Source organism: Leucopleurus acutus (assembly GCF_964270905.1).
Source record: "Leucopleurus acutus genome assembly, chromosome: 2".
Classification (NCBI taxonomy): domain Eukaryota; kingdom Metazoa; phylum Chordata; class Mammalia; order Artiodactyla; family Delphinidae; genus Leucopleurus; species Leucopleurus acutus.
In genome coordinates this window covers 31,483,522-31,500,423 of record NC_139143.1, presented here as the reverse complement: position 1 = coordinate 31,500,423, position 16,902 = coordinate 31,483,522, and positions in this window count along the sequence as shown.

The window sequence follows — 16,902 nt, the reverse complement described above, 5'->3', positions numbered from 1 at the left end:
GCAGTATACTAGAGCAATATAAGAGAGAGGACCTCAAACTCTCTGTTCCCTCAAATTGAAAGGCAGGCTTCCTGACCCCTCCAGACCACTACTGGACACAGGGAACACACACTAATGTTTCAGGACACCAACCAACAGTCACGTGCTTTTTGATTACTTCCATGACACACCCCCACTAACACCACTGAGTTTGCTGCTCCTACAGGACATTACATGTATTTCCTCTTTTAACACATACCACAGTGCATCATAATTATGATTGCAGCTAGATGTTCTAACAATTTAAAGAGAATGATGACTTTTTTGCTCTTTACATCTTGCTATTTCCCTTCCCATAATATTTCTTGACGAAAACCATAAAAATATAGACAAACAAAAAAAAACAGAATATATACAAAATGTGTGGTTTGTGGCTTAACACAAAGTTAAGTAAAATTAGTTCTGACAGTATCCAGCATGACAAAATTTCATGGTACAAATGAGAACGGACCAAGGTTTGAGCAGGTACAGGAGACAATCCAGGCATGAACAACACCAAGAAAAGGTAGACAGGAAGTAACATGGTATGTAGGAAATCACAAAACCAGTCTGATGGGAAGAGACTTAAACAAGACTGAAACTCACTTTCTAAACCTCCATCTCTAATTGGACAATTCGCAGGACACAGGTGCACCAAAGTGGCCAATTTATTCAATCCCTTTAAAATGGAGGAAGAGTTTAAAATTTTACTGGTTTAGTTTGCCCCAACAGCAACTATCAAATGTCGGCAGGACACAATGAAGGCTTACCATTGTTAACACAGTTAAGTCTCTCTCTCTCACAACTAGCCCACTTAGCTCCAGGTTCCTTAGCGCACCCGACGCACTTACACAGCATTTAAGAGCTTTACACAGCTGGAGGTCACATCTTTATTTCTTATCGCAGGAACACGACTTCTGTAAACTTTATTTCTGCCAGAATCTAAAGCAAAATTATTGTAAAATAAGTGGTTTAAACCATACATTTTATCATCATTAAAAAGCATTAAAAAAAAAAAGCACCTGCTCTGTGCTAAGGATTAGAAACGACTCCTGCCCTTAAAGCCTTCATTAAGGAGGGAGATGTGTAAACTCAAAATTTCAATCACATGAGATAAAGAAACATAACCTTTATGCACAGAGGTTCCTTTGGAGGCAGAATGTTATATCCAAGTGATGGCTTCATGATAACCCCGAAGCAGAATCTAGAAAGATGAGGCTATGCAGAGTTGGAGGAGGAGGTGCATTAACTGCAGAGGGAGCACCTGTGCAATGACACTCAAGGCTGACACCGGCTGGGCACAGTAAATACTGCATGTGGCGATGACTAAAGGGCAGGGGTCCAAGTGTGAGAAGAGACAGAAATGAAAATAGAGATGTTGGCCCAAGCAAGCCTGGGAGAGAGCATGGCTTGTATCCCACAGGTGATGAGGCCTGGGGCTACCACTGGCTGAGTAAGGGTGCCTCCGCTGATTAGAAAAAGGAGCCACGCTGCTGAAGGACCAATTAGATAAAGGGAGTGACCACAGAAAGCTCCGCTTCCTCAGGGCCAAAGAGCCCCATGAGGCTTGGCCAAGCACAGTTCAGACTACACGCCTCTGTGCAGAGCACACGCTGGGCGGCTAGTATGCACTAACTCTGTGTGGGCAAGCCATTAGCAGCATTATTTTAGGCATATCTTTTTATGGTAGAAGATCATTCGATCCATGCAGGCAGAGGAACTTAGAGGAACTGAGCCTAGCGGCCGCGAAATCACCCAAAAACTTCTGCCGTAGTCCAGGCAAAATGTAATATGGATGAAGAAGCAAATTTAGGAGGAGGCCAAAATCTACAAGCTGGACTCACTGGATTGAAGACATAAAGAAAGTTCAGTGAAGAAACTCTGAAGAGAATGGGCTCTGCAATAAATTTTTCTTAAATTCAATGTAAAATATTCGGCAAAATTAAGTACAGTAGCCTTTAAGGTCCCTTCCAGCTAGAATTTCTTTTGATTTCTACATTATTACTTTGGTTAAGTAAAGTCCCATCAGAGGTACAGAACAGTTCCTACACCTGAATGGGATGCAAAGAATAATCTGACTTCTCTTCACCAGGGGATGAGTTGAACTGTCCTTGCAGGAGAGATAACAGATGGTGTGAACCCCAGATCCTAAAAAAGGGGCCAGGCACACAATAAGTATTTGGCTTTTTGAAAACAAATGAACAATCATTTCCTCTCCTAGATCTTCACACCCTTTCTCTGCTGGCTACTTTCTCTCAGCTTATTAACACCCTCAAATATACCCACATAAAAAACTCTCAGACCTATGATTCTCTGTATCATCTTGTGGGTAACCTAAGTATCTCCCATGCCTTCAAACACCTGTCCTCCCAAAAAGCCCAGATCTGTACCTTAGGCCCAGACCCATCTACCAGGCCCCTCCAAAGCACTGAAGATGAAGTAAGATCCTCTCGCCACCCCCAATCCCTTCCTACTGTGCTCTGTATCTCACAAAAAGATGCAGCTGTAAACTGTCACCCACGCTTGCTGCCCTCCCTTTTCTAACTGGTCACCAGGCCCCACCAATTCTCTCTCGGATCTCCAAAATGCAGTCCAACCTTTTATAACTTAAGTGGGACCCCTAGATTACAATTCACCCTGCACCCAATCAACTGCCTTCCACATGGAGGTCCGAGAGAGCCTCAAAACCAGAAGTGCATCTCACTGTTCTTCAGTGTTTCCCACAGCCTTCAGGATAAACATCTAAACTTCTGACAGGACAAACAAGGCCCCGTTCTGTCGGGCCCCAGTAGGTTTCCAATATCAACTCTTTTCTTGCCCAAACCCTGAGTTCCAGTCCTGTACTTTAGTTTTTCCATATTTTCTTATATTTCTCAAACTCTGACACACACTGCTCCCTCCTGCTACCCCAGGAGTTTCTACATATCCTTAGAAAGGATGGCACCTCCTCCAAGAAGCCTACCTTGAACTTTCCCTTCCAAGTTTCTGTGCTCTGCAAAGGGGAAAGATGGGGGTGGGGAGGGATAAATTTGGAATTTGGGATTAACATATACACACGACTATATATAAAATAGGTAATCAACAAGGACCTACTGCATCGCACAGGGAACTCTACTCCATATCCTATAACAAACTGTATGGGAAAAGAATCTGAAAAGGAATGGATATATGTAAAACTGAATCACTTTGCTGTATACCTGAAACTAACACAATGTTGTAAATCAACTATCCTCCAATATAAAATAATAATTAAATTAAAAAAAAAAGATTTTGCGCTCTGTAGCACCAGAACTCACTTCTTCCAGAGCACTGACTACTGTGCTTGTGTTTACCTGCCGCCCAGCAGAAGAGAAGATTACCTAGGGCAGAAGCATCGTCTCCAGCAGCCCTTGGTTCTGACAACTCATTCAAGTGCCAGGATACTTTACACACATAACCTGCTTAATTAATTCTAAGAACCCACAGAAAGAGTGGTTTTTAAAGTCATTTTACAAGTGTGGGGATTGCAGTTCAAAAGTAACCTGCCCAGGCCACAGAGAGCATAAACCCTGGAATTCAAACCCTAAGCTGCCTTCACACCGGTGTTCTTTCCACTACATGATACGACTATTGAAAAAAGATTTTTTTTTCCTGAGCCCTGTTTTAATGGAAAGGAAATGAAGCGGGGATATACGCATTTCCTAATCGCTTTGGTGTGTACCAGGCAAAGTCATTCAACAGACCAGGTAACATCTGTGCAACAATTAACGATGCTCCAAACTGTGCTCAGTGTACTACATTGTAGAACCTACAAGCATGAACACAGTGCATCCTTGTAACCGCCACAGAGACTGGGTCCTATTAAGCCCATGCTACAGATGAGAACACTGAGACCTTGAAGCCTTAAGGCACTCGGCCGGGGTCACCGAGCTGGCAGGAGTCCTAGGCCGCACGCCCCGCCTACTGCACGCACACCCGGGCACTGGGCACCGGTTCTAGTGCCCACCCTCCACCTTGTACCATCTAAAACTCCACTTCGTAGCGCCCACACGAGAGCCCCTGGAAGCGGGAACTACAAACCTGTCTCGCCAAGCCGTGGCTGGAAGCAGCTCTGGATACAGATTAGGGGCAGAGGGTGCTCAGGAGCGGCGCCCAGTCCACCCCGTGGAGGCTGTCGGCATTAACTCCAGCAGGCCCTCCTGCAGGGAAGCGGCAAGGCGGGCAGAGGCACCGAACCCTGCAGCGCGCACAGGTCCTCAGAGCGCGAGAAGTCGGCCGCGCTCTCCCGGCGCAGCTTCACCGAGTGATCATGGCCCGAGCGCGGCCTCGGGGACGCTGGCTGCGGACACGATGCCCACACCCGCCTGGGGCCCCGGCTCGCCTCCCGGCCCCTCGGGCGCTCACCGCCGGGCGGCTGCGGCCCCGCAGCGTGCGCAGGACCGGAGTCGCAGCCAGAAGACATAGGGCCACGGGCTCCAGTTAGGCCGGCCCCTCCATGCCGCGCTCCGGAGCCCACGCACGGCCTGGTGTTGGCGCGGGTATCAACGCCCTCCAGAGCCGCGGGGTTGCGGTTTAAGCCTCTGGGCGGGCCCGTGGGGGCGCGGCTCGAGGACTTCTGCGCGCTCGCCGTGCGTCCGCACGCAGACCCGCCTCCCATGACGACGCGGCTTGAGGAGCAGCACGCAGCCCCGCCTCCCATGACGACGCGGCCTGAGGAGCAGTCGCTGGAGCTTTGAGACTAGGGCGGCGCGAAAGGTAGGAGCTGTGGAGGGTTTGGGGTTTACAAAAAACGTTTGCTGACTGATCCAAACAAAAGTGAGACATGGTTGTATCAAGGAATTTTAAAAGTAGTTAAACTCCGGCTGTCTGTGCTCGCCCCGCCCAGGAGAGAGCGGGCACTCTGTGAGGGACACAGGAAAGGCTGAATGAACGTCCGCCTGTGGTCCGTTACATGGTGCACGGGTGGGTGAATTTCTACGGAGAGCTCTTAATTTCTGTAGTTTCTGCTGACTTGACACGGTGGTTGGCAAATGCTGACGTGTTCCATGCATTCAGGACATGATCGTGGTTACTAATAATCACTTTGTTTTGTACTGACACCTCCACAGAGAATTTCCTACTGAATATCCACTTTACGGAAGAGAAACTGAGGCGTAGGAAGTGAAGTGACTGAGTAAGAGGAAGGACTCAGACAATTGGTGTTAGTAAATTAACCCTGCAAGGAGGCCGTTAGCCTGCGGTGGCTCTAGTGATGTGGCCGCCTACGTAAACCAACCAAAATCTAAGCCTGTCAACGCCCCAGGGTGACGAACACCGCTGAGGACACCCAGTCACAAACCACCAACTAGGCGTTAAAGCCATAGCAAATCAGTCGTTTCCTTGCTTTGCTTCTGCCCTTTTAAAATAAACATCTCTGCAGCTCCTGTGGCTGGAGTGCTCCTCACCTCTTCCGCTTTGTGGTGCCTGAGTTGAATCTATTTTTGCTCACATAAAGTGTTAAAATTTTAAATATGCCTCAGTTTGTCTTCTAAGATTGGCCGTAGAAGTTGGATTTGTGTCCAGTTTCTAGAACAGTGGTCGTCCTCTGGTCAGGCCTTAGGCGTTACGTGTACAACGTTCCTCTTCTACCACCACCTTCTGGATGCCTCCACCCACTACCAGCTACCGCGCATCAGATCCCCTAGATGTGGTCAGCAATGGCTTTCACATGCAGCGTGGTCACATTATAAGATCGCAGACACTCCTCCGTCCTCCAGCCAGTGTGTGAAGTGAAACATTACCATTCCTGTTGAAGAGTCTGGTGTGACCACTTTCCCAAACACAGCCACTCCCCAGCTGACCCTGGGTAACCACTCTTCTGAACTTGGTCTCCATCACTGGCATGGATGTCTCTCTATGTAGGCTACATTTTTAAGTATTCTTAAACTGCATATAGTATTCTATTTTGTTTTCTCTTGTTACTTGCTTTATTTAGTGTTATCTTTTCTAGATTCATCCATGCTGACACGTAAAGATCTGTCTAGTTCATGTACTTTCCTTGCTATGTAGGATTCCCATGTAGGGAAATACAATAATTTATATGTGCATTTTCCTGTTGATGGACATTTAAATTGTTTCGCATTTTAAGTATGATTTCTTTTTTTAAAAAGTTTTATATACTTTTTAAAGGTTACTTTACATTTACAGTTGTTACAAAATATTGGCTATATTCCCTGTGTTGTACAATACATCCTTGAGCCTACCGTACACCCAGTAGTTTAGATCTCTCACTTCCCCACCCCTGTATTGCCCCCTCCTCCCCCTCCGCACTGGCAACCATTAGTTTGTTCTCTATATTGGTGACTCTCCTTCTTTTTTGTTATATTCGGTCGATTGTTGTATGTTTTAGATTCCATATATAGGTGATATCCTACAGTGTTTCAGAGTTCAAAAGACTCTCACGACAGAAGCCAAAAGGCAAGAGCCGTTTTACATTGATAAAAAGCATTTTAACTATGTAAAAGCAGAAAATGAAAAGAAAGAACTTTGCATTAAATTTAATAAAAGTTCAGGGAGATCTTTGTGGTATATTAGTGAACTTATTTGTGGAAATTTAGCCATGTGCCTTGTGTTGAAGAGGTACCAAGAGTTCAAGAACTCTCACAATTTGAGTACACTATTGCCTTACATGTAGGCATGGTGGCAGCCATTCACATAACAATGATTTGGAGGATGTTGTGTTAGTCAGCTCTTGCTCTGATAATGCTTTGGAAAAAATCGACCCAAAACTCAGTTACATAAACAAGAATTTATTTTTCTTGGACCTATGGGCTAGCTGCAGTGGCTCTCTTTTAGACCTCTAGATGGCTGGTTTTGCTCCATGTTTTGGATCAGTTTGAGGTCTGTAACACACATCTTCCTCTGGAGCCCAACTGTGAGGCCGCAGCTCCCAGGCCTGTCTTCTCACAAAGTTCACTGAAACATAAGAGGTGAGCCCAACTGCACAAGCCCATTTAAGCCCTCTGCTGCTCATTGAAGGCCATCATGTCTGCTCACACTTCATTGGCCAAAACATGTCACAGATCTAAGCTGTATTTAGAATATGTGTATTTGTTTAAAGTTGGGTGCCCTCACAGAAGAATATTGCATTTTGGACAGTGTTACCTTAGCATTTTCATTGGCATTTGCAAACGTGATAAACGCCATGTGCACTTTTTCACCTTTGAGAACTTTTTGAAATTATGGGACCATTTCTATTGGAAAAGAGGAAGGTACACTTTAGAACTCAACTCTAGTTATGGCATTGCTGGGAGAAGAATTAATGAGATAAAGTCAGTACAAGTGAAAGATTTGGGATTCACATATTCATCATTAACATAAGCATTCTACAGAACATTCCTGAAGAATTGTGATGCTTGCTTTATGTGATTTCTATCATAAATCATTAGAATTTGACCAAGACACTTCAGTAAAACATACATCATACAGCACATCACATTTTAGTTTTTCCTACCACTCCACAACTTATCATCAATACTTTACCATAACTCAGAAACAGAAACAGAAACTGAGTGAATTCATTGTTAGCAGACGGGCTTCACAAGCAATACTAGTGGAAGTTCTTCAAATGATAGCAGACAGTAACTCAAGCCATAAAAACAAAACAAAGAATGCTGACTAGAGCTGTTGTGTAGGGAATTATAAAAGATACTGTAATTTCAAATTTCTTCTCCTTTCTTCTATTAACTAATTTAAAAAGTAAGTGCCTAAAAATATGACTATATTTGGATTTTTCTCTATATAACATAAAGAAATATATTTGATGATATGGCACAAAGAAGGCAGTGAGAGCAAAGCTGTATTAGAATAAAAATTACAGTAGATCATAAGCTGAATCCGCAGGAAGAAAGGAAGAGAACCAGAAATGGTAAATAGATTAACCCAACAAACTCAAAAATGTTTATTTGCTTTACTTTCTTCTCTAAGCTCCTTGAAAAGATAAGCTTGTGAGAAGTAATAATTATAATAATATGTTGTTATGTATGTAACATATATAAATGTAATAAAAACAAAAAAGAGGGGAAGGAATACAGCTCTATAAAAGTACAGTTTCTCTTTCTCACTGGAATGAAGCTAGTAAAAATCTGAAGAGATTCTGAGAAGATGTATTACATAAGCCCTAGTGCAGCCATTACTCAAACAATGTGGTTAAAAATCATTAAAGGAATTACATGTTACAGTAGAAAATATCTACTTACTATAAAAGGAAAATGGAGGAACAACAACAATAACAATAAAACAAAAATATGAGACATGTAGAAAACCAAAGGTAAAATGATAGACATAAATTAATCCTACCATATCAATAATAAAAACTAAATGTAAATGAATTAAACAATACAATCAAAAGGCAGATATTGTCAAACTGGGTTTTAAAAAATGTTTTCTATAGGAGACACTCCTTGGATTCAAAAGTCTAATGTGTACAAAGTAAAAGGATGAAAAAATATACATCATGCAGATAGCAACCGTAAGCATTGCTGAAGTGGCTATACTAATACCAGAAAAAATAGACTTTAAAACAAACAAAAAAGTTACTAGATATGAAAAGGGACATTTTATGATAAAGAAAGGGAAGATACAAAAATTTTTAACATATTTGCCCTGAATAAGGTAAAACCAAAATACATGAAGAAGAAAATACCAAAATCCATGAAGAATTGAAGGAAGAAATAGATAATTGCACATTACATACGGGCTTCAGTACTCCACAGTCAATAATGGATAGAACAGTTAGGCAGAAGATCAACAACGATATAGAAGACTTGGACAAGACTATGAATTAACAAGACCTAATAAATGTTTACAGAGCACTCAACCAAACAGTAAAATACTCATCCTGCTCAACTACATGTGAAACATTTTCCAGCATAGATGACATGTTAGGCTGTAAGAGAAGAGATTGAAACCCACGTACATTGCTGGTGGGAATGTAAAATGGTGCGGCCATTTTACAAAACAGCTTGAGAGTTCCTGTAAGTGTTAAATATAGAGTTACCCTATGACCCAGCAGTTCCACTACTAAATATATACCTAAGAGAAATAAAAACTTATGTCTGCACAAAAGCTTGTATGTGAATGTTCATAGAAGCATATTTCTAAAAACAAAAGGTAGAAATAATTCAAATGTCAATCGGATAAATGAATAAACAAAATGTGGAATATCCGTACAATAGAATAGCATTAAGCTATAGAAAGGAATAATATATTGATCCATGTTACAACATGGATGAACCATGAAAGCATTATGTAAAGTAAAAGCAGCCACTCACAGAAGATCACATATTGTATGGTCCCATTTATATGAAATGCCCAGAATAGCAAATCTGTGGAGACAGGAAGTAGATGAGTGGTTGCCTAGGGCTGAGAAGGTTGAGGAGATTGAAAAAAGCTTGTTAATGTGTAATGGGTTTTTTGTGGGGGGACAGAAATCTACAATTGGATTGTTGTGATGGTTACACAAGTCTTTTAGTGGTTACACTGAGAACCACTGAATTGTATACATTAAAGTGTTAAAATTATGCTATGTAAATTACATCCCAATAAAGCTGTTAAAATTATGATAATTTTATATTTATAAATTTTAAAATTCATCCAAAATGACAAATTCTTTAAAAATGCAAGCTAACAAGAGTAACCCAAGAAAGAAAAAATATCTAAAAAACCTATATCTACTGCAAAAGTTGTTTGTATAATTAAGTACCTTGACAGAAAATGATTTCCAGGGATAAATGGCTTTCCAAGTAAATTCTTCCAAATATTTAGGGAAGAAATATTGGTAACCTTACATAAAAATCTTCCAGGAAACAGAAAAGTATATATTGCTTAAAATATTTATAAGGCCAACATAAGCTTCAGATCAAAACTAAAAAGAATATTACAAGAATAGAATCACAGGCCAGTTTCTCTTTTAAACATGCATGCAAAATGTGTAAACAGAAGCACAAACTGTATCCATGGTATGTAAAACAATCATATATCACAGTCAAAGTAGCTTTATTCTAGTAATGCAAGGTTGGTTTAATGTTCAAACATGAAACTGATCCCAGGAATGAATTAGAGTGGGAAAAAAAGTCATTTAAAGCAGAAGTCTTGGGACTTCCCTGGTGGTCCAGTGGTTAGAACTTGGCGCTTTCACTGCTGGGGCCCTGGGGTCCAATTCCTGGTCAGGGAACTAAGATCCTGCAAGCCATGAGGCAGGGCCCCCCCCAAAAAAAAGGAAAAAAAGAAGACTTAACCAGGAGAAGCACAAGATCGAATAAACATAACAGATAACACCTTATGAGAAGTAGGTGAAGATTATGGAATATTCTAAAATTTTAAAACAAAATGAAAAATTTAAAGATTCAAGAGGATGTGACAAATATTGTACATAGGCAAAAAATAAAATAAAATATACAGATGATGGGAGCCCAAAAATCCAGATGCCCATGTCCTGTTTCTGAAGATTCTCATTCAATGGGTTATGGATTTCCTCTATGTTTAGAAACCTACAGGTGTTCTAAAACAGAAACTAACACACCATTGTAAAGCAATTATACTCCAATAAAGATGTTAAAAAAAACACAACCAAACAAACCTACAGGTGATTCTGATACGATTCACAGACAATGTAAAGATCCTGCTTTACAGGAAATAATACCAGATTATTTTGTTATTTTATAGTTATATTAATAGGTTGTACTATTGACCGATAAGTCTGATGTCAAAATGCACTCCCCACTAGGGATACAAAAGGACTAATAGTCTCTATTGCTACTTGGTGGCAGCATGCATGTATTGCAAGGGCAATTATTGTAGGAATCCAAATGAGTGGAACATTTTAGAATTGGAAGACTACATACAGATCATCTAGTCAAGCTTCCAACTATTATAGTTGTGAAAACTAAGGCCCATATAAAAGAAATGATTTATCTCCAAAGAGCGTTAGTGAAAGAGTATGAAATTAAAAATATCTCTAAACTTTTAATTTAGTGCTGTTTTTATTAATCTCAAGTATTAGCTTAAACTTAAGTGTGACAGATTTGGGATTGAATTCTTGCTCAAATTTACTGATTGTGTGCCTTTTAGTAAGTTACTAAAACACTTTTTAAATTTTTTAAAAATAGATTTATTTATTTCTTTTTGGCTGCGTTGGCTCTTCCTTGCTATGTGCGGGCTTTCTCTAGTTGCGGTGAGCGGGGGCTACTCTTTGTTACAGTGCGTGGGCTTCTCATTGTGGTGGCTTCTCTTTGTTGCTGAGCGCGGGGTCTAGGTGTGTGGGCTTCAGTAGTTGTGGTTCACGGGCTCTGGAGTGCAGGCTCAGTAGTTGTTGTGCATGGTCTTAGTTGCTCTGTGGCATGTGGGAGCTTCGCGGACCAGGGCTCAAACCCGCGTCCCCTGCACTGGCCACCAGGGAAGCCCTACTAAAACACTTTTAACTTCCCTTTTCACATATGTAAAATGGTGAGCCTTGGCTGATATAGAATATGAGATAATCTAGCACTGTTCTTAACACATACACATAGTTAATATTTTTTGGCTTCTCATCCCTCTTAAACAGCCTCTATCCTCTTAACAATGAAAGTGTCTTTCAGCTAGCAAAGCACCCCAGAGCTGACCACATTCTGGCAAAAGATATAGGATTCTTTTTCTTACTGGGCATTCTTTATACCTGATACTTGAACTGCACTGAAACATGAACATCTCTTCTTTATACTGTATTAATGGATTTGATAGATGAATTTTAAAAAGTAATATGCAGAAAAAAAAGTAATATGCAGGAATTGAGCTGCCTTACTCTCAAGAAATATAATTCTATAGTGGTGCCTAAAACGATAAACAGTGTTTGGACGGGGAGTCCATATTGGATGTGAACTACCTGTACTCCCATTCGTCTATTAAGAATAAATAGAATCCTTTCAAAATCTGTTTTAAAGGGCAGTTATTTCCTTCTGACTCATTTAAGTTACCTGCAAGAAAAAGGCAGTCTCCTGAATCCTTGCTTAAAAGGCTTTAAATATAAAGCAGATAATTTTTTGCAACATTTCCCAAACTTTTCATTATCAAATTGGCTGAGGCTTCTCAACGATTATCATTTCACAACATCTCCATTTTCACCTGCTTTAAAAGAATTGGCCTCGTAGATGTGCCATTAAAACAGAGCTTCACTCTCAACATACTTTAAATTTTGTATTCAAACAGTATGAAGAAAACAGGATCAGGGAATTCAGCCATAAAAGTGAATGGATTACTGATACATGCTACATCATGGATGCAACTAAGTGAAAGAAGTCAGGCACAAAAGGCTGCATATTGTATGGTTCCATTTATATGAAATGTCCAACAGTGGCAAATCCATACACATGGAAAATATTATACATTAGTGGTTTCCAGGGGTTTGGAAGCGAGGGAAATACGGAATGACTCCTCAGAATGGGTGTATGTTTCCTCTTGGGGTGATGAAAATGTTTTGTAGCTGGACAGTGGTGATAGTGTGTCACAATGCACAACATTGTGACAGTAGTAAATTCCACTGAATGGTACAGTGAATTGTAAAATGATCAAAATGGTGAATTTTGTGTTATGTTCATTTTACTACAATACAAAGGAGTAAGAATTAGGGAAAGACTTAGAGTTTGGGAAACTAAGGTGAACTGGTCAAGAAAAAGACAGCTCTACTGTTCAGTGTTCCCTCAGCTCTCCCAGTGCATTAATCCTCAGCAAAAAGTAGCCTGAACTTGAAGATGATAGTCATTCAACATAGTCCAGGGAAAAGTAAATAAAATAAAACCCAACTCTTCTTTAGCACATCTATGAAAGGTTAACTTGCTGCTCAGCCACATGGACATTCATGAAGACGTTTCACTTTAGGTGTCCTCTACTTCAGTACTTTACTCACAGCTCATTCACACATGTAGGCAACAGCATTCCTTAATTCGATGGACTCTGCAGTGCTGGTTGTGATCGGTCTCATGAAAAGAAAATGGAAGGAGGAAAAAGCTTCCACATTGACTTGGTGGTCTTGACGAAATGGATGCAGAAGACAGCTTGAGTGTCAAACTGGAAACTGTTGTTTTCCTTTTCCTTTTCTTTTTATCTTTCCTATCAGGTCTTCTGCCCACTTCCCACCCCCTTCTTTCAAACAGGAAAGACACTAATTAGCTGCTTTTTTTTGGTTTTGGTAAAACAAATATTGTTTTGGGTTTCTTGTTGTTTGGTGAACATTATTGTTTCTACTGCCAAATGAGCTTCGGTGGTTGATGTAGGGGGTCTGTTGGGAACTTAACTTTTTCCAGTTTAAGTGGAAAAGCTTTTTCGTTTGAATTGGCTTTTACTGGGTGCTTCAAGGCTTGCTCTTGGCTCTTTGAAGGGGAACTGAATAGCACTGTGTTTCCTTTGAGGTTCCAATGAATAAAGGATCCTCTGTCCTTCTGGGCACTTTTTGTTGATTTTGCTGTGTGTCCTCTCTAATAGCCGGATGCAGATTCCAGGAAAATGACATATAAATGAATATAAGTAATCTAATATTTTTACAATTTGCTTTAGCCATACTCCTGGTCTTATTCTACTTGTAGCAGATGGCTTTAAAGTGCATTAGCTATGTATATATTAAATATAACATAAATATACCAATGTTAAATATTATATTGATGTATAAGTGTAATATACTAATATTTATGTTAATGTATAACAATTATGTATTATATTAATATATATTTTTGCCTAGCATATATTATATACAACATATATGAGTAATGAAATGTATTTATATGGTTAATATGTTCATAATATTAATATGATATATCCTGTAATATTGATTATAAAACAATTATATCATAATATATAAATATATAATTATTATTATCTGATATAATACACTATAGTTAATATATTTATATAACACAATATATAATGTATTAGTATAACACAATTGTATTATATAATATAAATATAATACATATCTAAAACTATATATCTTTTAATTATACATTACACATACGAGTATCTATAACTATTTATAATTTTATTTACATAGGAATCTGGTCATCATAACAATTGATGTAAAAATATGCAATATTTTCAATCAAATGGGCCTTAACCTCACTACCTACACATAACTACTTTTAAAATCTTGAACCCTGTCTAACTCATGCTTCCATATCTCTCAACCTGCTTTTCTACAAATGCACGTAGACACACATTTATACATGATATATATGTATACTACCAGTTTTCAGTTCAATGTATATAAATATATAATATATATAATTATATTCCTGTGTACGTATACAAATATAAATCAAAGGTATGTATATAGGTATGTATTTCATGTTTATATAAATATATCATACAAATAATGTATGTGTATATAAATACATGATTATATACATACATACACAGAAATATACTTATTTAAACAAAAGGGACCTAAATAAACAGTTCTCTAAGAATAAAACTAGTTATGTCTCACTGTTTCAATAACAGTTTATAGTTTTCTACTGTATGTGCTTCTATAATTGTTATGAACAATTCCCATTTTTGTTGAATATTAAGTTGTTTTAATTTTTTGCCATTATTAATGAAGTTCTGAAGAATACAGTGGGCAAGATTACTTGAAAAACTCTCCTAAAAGAAAAGGGTTAGGTATGCTAGGTTAAATGTACACAACTTATTTTTAAGTGCGTGGTTGATTTTGGAAGTGTGCCGTCGAAATTTCCAGGACCCATGAAGGAAGGGTGGTACATGTGTGAGAGTTATAGCTATATTAAGAGTGGATTGAAGATCTTGATAGCTTAGAACAGAAGCTGGAAATCCTGTTTTTATGGAGCCAAATGGCAAATATTTTAGGCTTTGTAGACCAAAGAGGCAAAATTGAGGATATTATTTAGGTACTTAGGTAACTATTTAAAATGTTACCAGTTAAAATGTGAAAATTATTCATAGCTCATAGGCAATAAAAAATAGGCAGCTGTCTGGATTTGGAATACAGGCTGTAGTTGAATGACACACCTGGTATAGAGACTTGTTTTTAAATGGCCATGACCACATGCGAGGCGGGAGGTAAGACTCCATCCCTACTAGATGGGAAGTTAGAACTAAACCTATCTATCCCTAGCTTCACCTTTAATGAAAGGGTGTGTCAGGAGAAAAAATATCTGCTGGCAAAGGGAGACTAAGACCAAATTCTCTTGGTCTCTGCTCTGGGTAGGAAACAGGTAGGAAATCTTGAGAATTCTGAACCGCAGATCTGTGTTCACAGTGTTTGGGTTGCAAATTTATTTGTGGTCTTGCAAACAGAAGGTAAGAAATTACCTTAAAATGCTCCCAAATCGGTGGTATTCCAAACACAAAACTAAACCCTTTCTGGAGAGGTAGACCTTCAACACAGGCCTATAGCATTCCCACAGATAAAGTTTAGCTAAACGTGAGCTCATGATCTAAATTTACACAATAATGAAGAAATCAGCTACAAGTGGAGAGAATCAGCAAAAACAATCAATACCAGAATTAGATTCCCAAGGCCATCCATCAGATGTTGGAATAATCAGGTGCCAGGCAGAAAATATACATAAAACTAGAACTGAAACAAGGAGCAAGGATGTTTTAAAAGACTGGGTAGGATTTTTAAAACATTTTTAAAGTACATGTCATTGATAAAGCTAAAAACTCGAAGGTCGTGTAATACAGCAGATTAATCGTGGAGAAGAGTGAAATTATGCTGTTTTTAAAAATATGACAGATCAGATTTCCTGCCTAATTATATAAGTTGTTTTATCTTTAAAAAATACACAGTATTTTAAAGACTTATTGGCTGTAAAATAAGTTAAGGGTATTTCAAAAGGCTTCTCTGCAAAGAAAAGTGAGAGTGGCAAAACACAGAAAGTCGAGGGGAAAAAATATCAATATATACATTGCTATAGGGTGAACTAAGCCTTAGGCCAGCAACTATGAGGAGGAGCTGACCCTTAGATACTTACAACTAAGCTGGAATCTTAAAAAGTTCAACTATTTATAACAAAAAGATTTATTAAAATTAATAACCAAGAGTTTTAATTGACATCAGAAGAGTAAAACAATAAACCCTGAGAACATAGAAAAATAGATAATAAAGATATGAGCAGAACTTAATAAAACAGAAAAAAGTATAAAATTGAGGTAATCTAGTAAGTCAAAAGAATATTCTTTGAAAAGATTTAAAAAACACACTTTGATTAAGCAAAACGAAAACCTAAGTAAATAATATATAGAAAGAATCAGGACAATGTTATAGCAGAGAGTACAAACAGAGAGTATATGAAATGCCAGTAAATTTGAACATTTCTGTAAAGTGGACAATTTCCTAGCTCCTAAAGTTTACCAAAACTGACACAAGAGGAAATTTGTAGCTGGAATTCTTGCACCAGTAAAGGAATGAAGTCAATAGTTTACAAGCTTTCACCAAGAAAATACCAGACCCGGCCAGATCATTTGGGAGGTGAATTCTATGCAACTTCTATTAAACAGATAACATCAATGTTAACAAAGAAAAATTTCTAGAGAGTAGCAAAGGAAGAATGCTCCTTTATTCATCTTATGAAGTCTATATAATCCTAATACTGAAAATACATTAGGACTGTAAGGAAAAAGAAATTTACAGGTCAAATTTACTTGTAAATATAAAAGGAAAAATTTTCAACTATGATATTAGCTACCCAAGTTCACTAGAGTAAGAAAAAGCATGAGCAAGTTAGGTCATCCAATGAATGAAAAGGTAGTTTAATGTCAAGAATATATATCAATAGATTGAAATCACCACATTTTATTTCTTTCATCTGTCTCTTTAAAAAATGGATAAGTACTTATATTGATCTCTCTTGTACTAGGCACTGTGCTAGGTCACTTACA